The sequence below is a fragment of the Musa acuminata genome, chromosome BXJ1-6 (assembly GCF_036884655.1).
Source record: "Musa acuminata AAA Group cultivar baxijiao chromosome BXJ1-6, Cavendish_Baxijiao_AAA, whole genome shotgun sequence".
NCBI lineage: Eukaryota > Viridiplantae > Streptophyta > Magnoliopsida > Zingiberales > Musaceae > Musa > Musa acuminata.
The window spans coordinates 13,970,658-13,976,847 of NC_088332.1; the positions used below are offsets into that span (position 1 = coordinate 13,970,658).

The 6,190-nt window shown below is 35.4% G+C and overlaps 1 long non-coding RNA gene across 1 annotated transcript; it reads left to right on the forward strand.

The window, feature by feature from the left end:
* Positions 1 to 985: 985 nt before the first annotated feature.
* Positions 986 to 5,875, forward strand: LOC103988456 (uncharacterized). Its single transcript, XR_010514739.1, has 7 exons — positions 986 to 1,084; positions 1,179 to 1,291; positions 2,923 to 3,201; positions 3,313 to 3,514; positions 4,849 to 4,942; positions 5,031 to 5,102; positions 5,756 to 5,875. It is a non-coding gene; the product is annotated as an uncharacterized LOC103988456 (long non-coding RNA).
* The last annotated feature ends 315 nt before the right edge of the window (positions 5,876 to 6,190 follow it).

Below are 6,190 nucleotides of genomic sequence, written 5' to 3' on the forward strand. Positions count from 1 at the left end.
ATATAAAGAATTGATAATTTTCTTATTTTAAAGTGCAAAAAGCTGTTCTGATAGATGATCAGTTAGAATAATATTGTCAACTTGTAAATACTCGTTCCTATGAAATGCTTTAGGTCGTGTCTGTTACAGAAACAGTTACCAAATAATGGTGAAGAACTCGGCATCACCAAAGAAATGGTTTTTCTAGTCTCTCAGAATGTTTGAATATATTATTATAAAGAATTTAGTTCAAACTAAGAGCACCTTTTCATGAATTTGCTTGGCAAGACTTAAAAAAGTATTCGGACATGTGGAGTTAGAAAAAGAAACTCCAGATAATTGTTACTTGAAAAACAAATCTAGAAATTTGAGTTTGACAGTCATAATCTTATGTTCATTATGGTTACCAAATTGCAATCCATTTTTCAACATTATTGAATAGTAAGTTAATGCCAAGAAACTCTTTAGTCAAGGATGCAAATTGACAGTTGATTTGGGAACAAAATTGTCATAAATGAATGATCCCAAATTGATTTGAATTAATTTGGTAGTTAGGAGATTGTCTTCGAAGAGCTTTATTTTCTTGTCACGAATATACATATTTTGATTATGTACTATTTTTACTAGTATTTTGCAATGATTCGATTTTTGTTTATTATGGGCATGGATGTTAATAATGAAATTGTCAGCATCTGTTCCGGTGGCCAGCCATATTTGCTATGGTTCTTCTGTTTTCCATGAAGTGATTATATTTGTAATTAGTTTTAGAATCTCGATTCTGTGTATTCATATTTTCTTTCTAACTTAAAGGTGGTATAAACTTATACAAAAGCCTTATGAGGAAGGTGATGGACGTGGATTAAAACTGGTGTGCAGTCCATTTTAAGGCCAATAATGTTAAGGACAAAATCGAGCACAGATGCAGAAGGCAGGCTAGTTCATATTGCTAAATCTATGAACCTTTCTTACGCAGTCTCAGTCTTATTACCTGTAATTCTTGTTGCAGGCCAATTCTTGTGCTTCCTCCTGCACAAGTTGAAGTCCTTTACTGTGAGCTGTCAGCAGCTGAGAAGGACTTCTATGAGGCTCTTTTAAGAGATCTAAGGTGCAACTATCATTTCTTTTTTTGCGCTTTAAATGCTTCTTGGTAAAGTCACTATAATGCAAATATTGACATCACTTTTAAGGCTTTTGCCCAGGTAAAGTTTGATATGTTTGTGGAGCAAGGGCGGGTTCTTCACAATTATGCTTCAATTTTGGAGTTGCTTTTACGCCTTCGGCAGTGTTGCGACCATCCCTTCCTTGTCATGAGGTATAAAACTAAGTGCATTAGTCATATAATATCTTACCTATTTCATCAATTTGTCTGGTTTGCCTTGAGTACTTAGATTTGCTTCATGCTGGTGATTCCCAAGATTTATAGTTTGATACCATTCTTTCCCCTTGAATGCACCTTGCAACCATTTTAAACTCCTCATTCGACCCTTTCTAATTCATAAAATATATTTCACCATCCAAGGTTCAAACAGAAAACTTAGTTAAAGTTGCTAGAAGATAGTTGTATAATAATTAAATTATTACAGGTCCCAATTAGTTGGATTAGTAAGGATATAAACCTAATCCACTTTATAGAACCCTTAGTTATCGAATTCTGGGTTGATCTGGACTAGATCAAGGATCAAAATCCTATTAAAACTGATATATGCAGTCCCATATTATTGTTACATAATGCCTATATAAGCAATGCATGTGGAAGAGAGGAATATATAGACTGAGGGTGGACGAGTGGACCAGAATTATAACTTCATTTACCACACTAATGCGGTAGTGCAAGTCACCTGACAGATAAACAGTACATGAGGGAGAGTGGAATGTGTAGATGGAGGATAAAGAAGTGGATCAGAATCGTACCATCATTAATGAAACACTACAAGTCACCTGATGGATTAGTACCTGAGGCTATAAGCTAAGTTTTATGAGCAGAAGTAGCATTATTCACTTTACTCTGCTGCTTTCCTTCTCATTGTTTCTGCCAATTTTAATGGAAAGCCTTGTTCGGTACTTGCTTTTATGGATTTGCCGTATCTGGTGTATGTCAGGCATTTGCCACATTGGGTGTATATCACGTGTATTTTCCGTGCAAATTTGCTTTTATGGTTTGGAAATAAAGATCAATATCATATATTAGTGAATTTGATATATAACATCATTATTAGCTTGCTTTAAATTCAGCAATGGGTCAATCAACATCGCAATTGTACGCACATAAAATGCACCAGGATGTTCATTTCCTTGTTAAAGTAACAAAATAGTCAATGCTTGGTATCTGCATTAAACACTTCATCTTTTAATTGGTTTATTAATTTGATACTTTTATTAAGCATTTAAACTCTAGTTAGTGATGCAGATGTTTTTTGTTTGTTAACCATCATGGACTGTTGTGAATGCCAATATGTAATACACATCGAAATCTGAAATTTATAAATTTGTTACATATGCAAATAATGCTCGCTAAGAATGATAGTTGCATGCTTGATCTTTTCTCTGTATTCTATGAGGCAATTTATGTGCAGGTTTCATTAAGTATTTATGATATATGCATCAATCTTTACTAGAGAAGAAAGTCGGATCTTCTGTTTTATGCCATTACACATTTACCTGAAGTAACGATTGAAAGATTCCTAGTTCATATGATTGTTGGTGTTCGGGTACTTGTTCTATGTACATGTATTTTTGTTTGTTCCTTTTATCTTGTATTTGTAATGTATTTTTATTTGTTCCTTTTATCGTGGTGGTCACCTTTGATTGTTTTTGTACTGATTGTATGATCATTCGAACTGCTTTCCATCTGTTCATTAGCCTTTGATTGGTTATCCTTTCCAAAGTTCTTTGTTACTTGTGTCATAAAAAGAGAGTTTATATTGCTTCTGTGATGAAACTCAGTCGAGGTGATACACAAGAGTTCTCAGACCTCAACAAACTTGCAAAACATTTTCTGAAAGGTGGTAAAGATGCTGGTAATGGAGATACCTGTGCTGTCCCTTCTAAGGCATACATTAAAGAGGTTGTGGAAGAGCTGCGTAAAGGAGAGGAAGGAGAGTGTCCAATTTGTTTAGAAGCTTATGAAGATGCAGTATTGACACCGTGTGCACACTGTTTATGCCGAGAGTGCCTCTTCGCTAGCTGGCGAAGTGCCTTGAGTGGTCTTTGTCCTGTTTGTAGGTATCTTCCGTAGCCCATGCTCTTGTATGTAGTAGTCAAAGGAACGCAGTTATGACTTGCTCCTCAGCAACCTAGCCCAATAATATTGTTTACTATCTGTGGTGAATGCAGGAAAATTATAAATAAGCAGGATCTTATTACTGCTCCGACCGACCGTCGTTTTCGAATTGATGTTGAGAAGAACTGGGTTGAATCTTCAAAGGTTTCTGTTCTCCTTCAGGAATTAGACAAACTTCGCCCTTTAGGTGCCAAAAGTATCATATTTTAGCCAATGGACTGGTTTTCTGGATCTTCTGGAAATACCGCTTTCTCGGTAATTTTCTTTACAATGAAGACTTTTTTCTGTCATTATTATTTTGGGAGATTTGGTAAAATATACTGAGAATTCAATGCATCTAGCTACCTGGTAGGGTCAGTAGATAATCATAAGTCTTGCTCAAAAGGCGATTGAAAGCTGAAAAACATTGCTTGCCAAAAAAGTCTCACTTTCTGATCTGTGGGCTAATATTTCTGCTTGAACTCTTCCCTTTATATAATTTATCTCCAATATCGTGCCATTTGTATGTTTATTGCTTGATACTGACATCATCAGTATGCCATGACATATCTTGCTGTGGTAGATTATGCTAACCCGTGTCATGGTGAGCGGCAGATGACACTATATTCTTATGTCCTGTTCTATGCCTTGTAGCTATGATTTAGATACCAAAATGGATTGACCATGCTGACCAATATGTCATACCAAAGATACCGATATTTTTCTGAATGAATAATTTTATCATTATTATTATTCCAGGGGCGTACTCTGGTATATTTTACCTTACCATGGTACTGCACCTGTTGGAAATGGATTGTTTTGAATGGGTAGGTACTTAATAAATGGGCTACAGTGGTACAGTAAGATACCTTAATTCCTGCTTTGCTTTATTTGGACCAGAAGTTTGATCTTGAAATTTTCACTTTTGTTCCAGACGATTGCATGATCGTCCTTACCTGGTTCAGGTCCTCCTTTGGTTGCAATGTTCACCCTTTATTATCCACTTTCCCGCCTCCACTTGATGAAAAAAGCTAAAGCTAGGGTCCAAAGTTTGTCAATCGATAGAGGTCTCATTTTTTAAGTGTTTCTAGAATGTCAGGTAAGATGGGAATCTTGGATCACCTTCTTTACATCATGTCATGGATGCTTAACTAATTTCTATTGAAGTTCATCATTTTCCAGATAAATATGCTTTATATAGTGTTTTGTGTTTTTTCTGAAGTTGACCACTGGAAGAATATTTGGCAAATCAATTTATTCCAAGTAATCAATTGAGTTAATTCATCCAGTAGGCGCTTAATAACCACTTTTATTGTCAACTTATAGCTGGCTACTTGGATAAATTCCGAAATACAGTTGTCTTGATTGTCGTTCTGATCCTCTGACAGAGGCATTACGTCTTGCAAGTTCTTCGAACATATTGAAGAATTATGGTTTTTTGTATAGGTAACATATATGCGTTTAAAGTCAAGACGTGGTTGGCATTTGTGGCAAACAATTTTGCATACTTTGTGCCACCATTACATCTTAGCTATTCTCTCATTATATATTCCTATTGACTATATGCATGTTCATTTACGGTATTTTAACTTCAATTTTATTGGTTGTAGACACAATTTCTTGTTTGTTAGATTGGATGGGACCTTAAATCAACAGCGAAGGGAAAAAGTACTCAACAAGTTTGCTGAGAATACAAATATATTGGTCAGATGCTTTCACTTTATTCATCATAATACTTTGTTAATTATTTCATGTGGTCATGCATTTGGAGTGACTTTGTTTATTACTACAGGTACTTCTAATGTCACTGAAGGCTGGTGGTGTTGGAATAAACCTTACGGCAGCAACTAATGCCTTTCTTATGGTATGGGAGGTCATCAATTTTCTAATGCAGAGATTAAATCTCATATTATAGAGAACTGCTATGAGTTTTGATGTGTCATCCTTTTTGGAGGTTACAGTTTCTTGAAAATGTTGTATATGTAATTATGTATCATGATGAAGGAACTCAGAAAGCCATGCATGATACTAGTCATCGCGACTATTAATTTTTTAGGTAATCACTCATCAGAAAGTCACAGAACATAAAAATGTCATTATGCTTCTGTTGGACTTAAGATATGTCGATGATAATGTATTTTTCATTGCTGTCAATAGAGATATTTGTTTCTGTTTATCTAAGATAAATTTAATTATAATTCTAGGATAAAATGATTTGCTTTCTCATCAGACTTGAGAGACAGAAATTTGGTAAAAAAAGGCTTCAAGTTAGTATCATCACCAAAGTGAGACTTTTAATTTTGATTTGAAGTATGCCAACACAGTGACTCATCGAGTCCTATCATAAACGAAATGATTGAGATGCTTGTTTTTCTGTATTCCTACAGTACTAGCAAGGTTTGCTTAAAGCTAGCTAGGCATTGGTATCAGAAGACGATAAACTTTTCTAAATTTATTTAATATGCTTGCTATGTTTTTTGGTGAGTTTAACATGACCTCCTAATCTTTTTCCCTTAGGATCCCTGGTGGAACCCAGCTGTTGAAGAACAGGCTGTGATAAGATTAGCATGTGCCATGCATCATGGAATTATTATGTTGTGATCATTTGTATTTGCATTATCATGGCCTGTTGTTATTGCAGTGAGCATAAGCTATTTACAACATACAGATTGTTAAGAACCATTGTATATTTGATCAGTTAATATTGGTAATAAAAGAGGTCTTTCATTTGTGCTCTAGAGAGTTTGTGCCAAGTGAACACCTTAATGATGCTGCCAAAGTTCATTGCAGGGAGGAAGCTGTCAGCAACCGGCATCTTAATTAGTGTCCGTGGGCTTGTTAAAGATGTCAGCGGTTGGAACTCTTTGTTTTCGATGAGAAGAGCAGCCCGACTATATTAGAATGTCCAGGTGTTCTCTCTCGTGTGATCTCCTATATGTCGGTGTGTCGGAT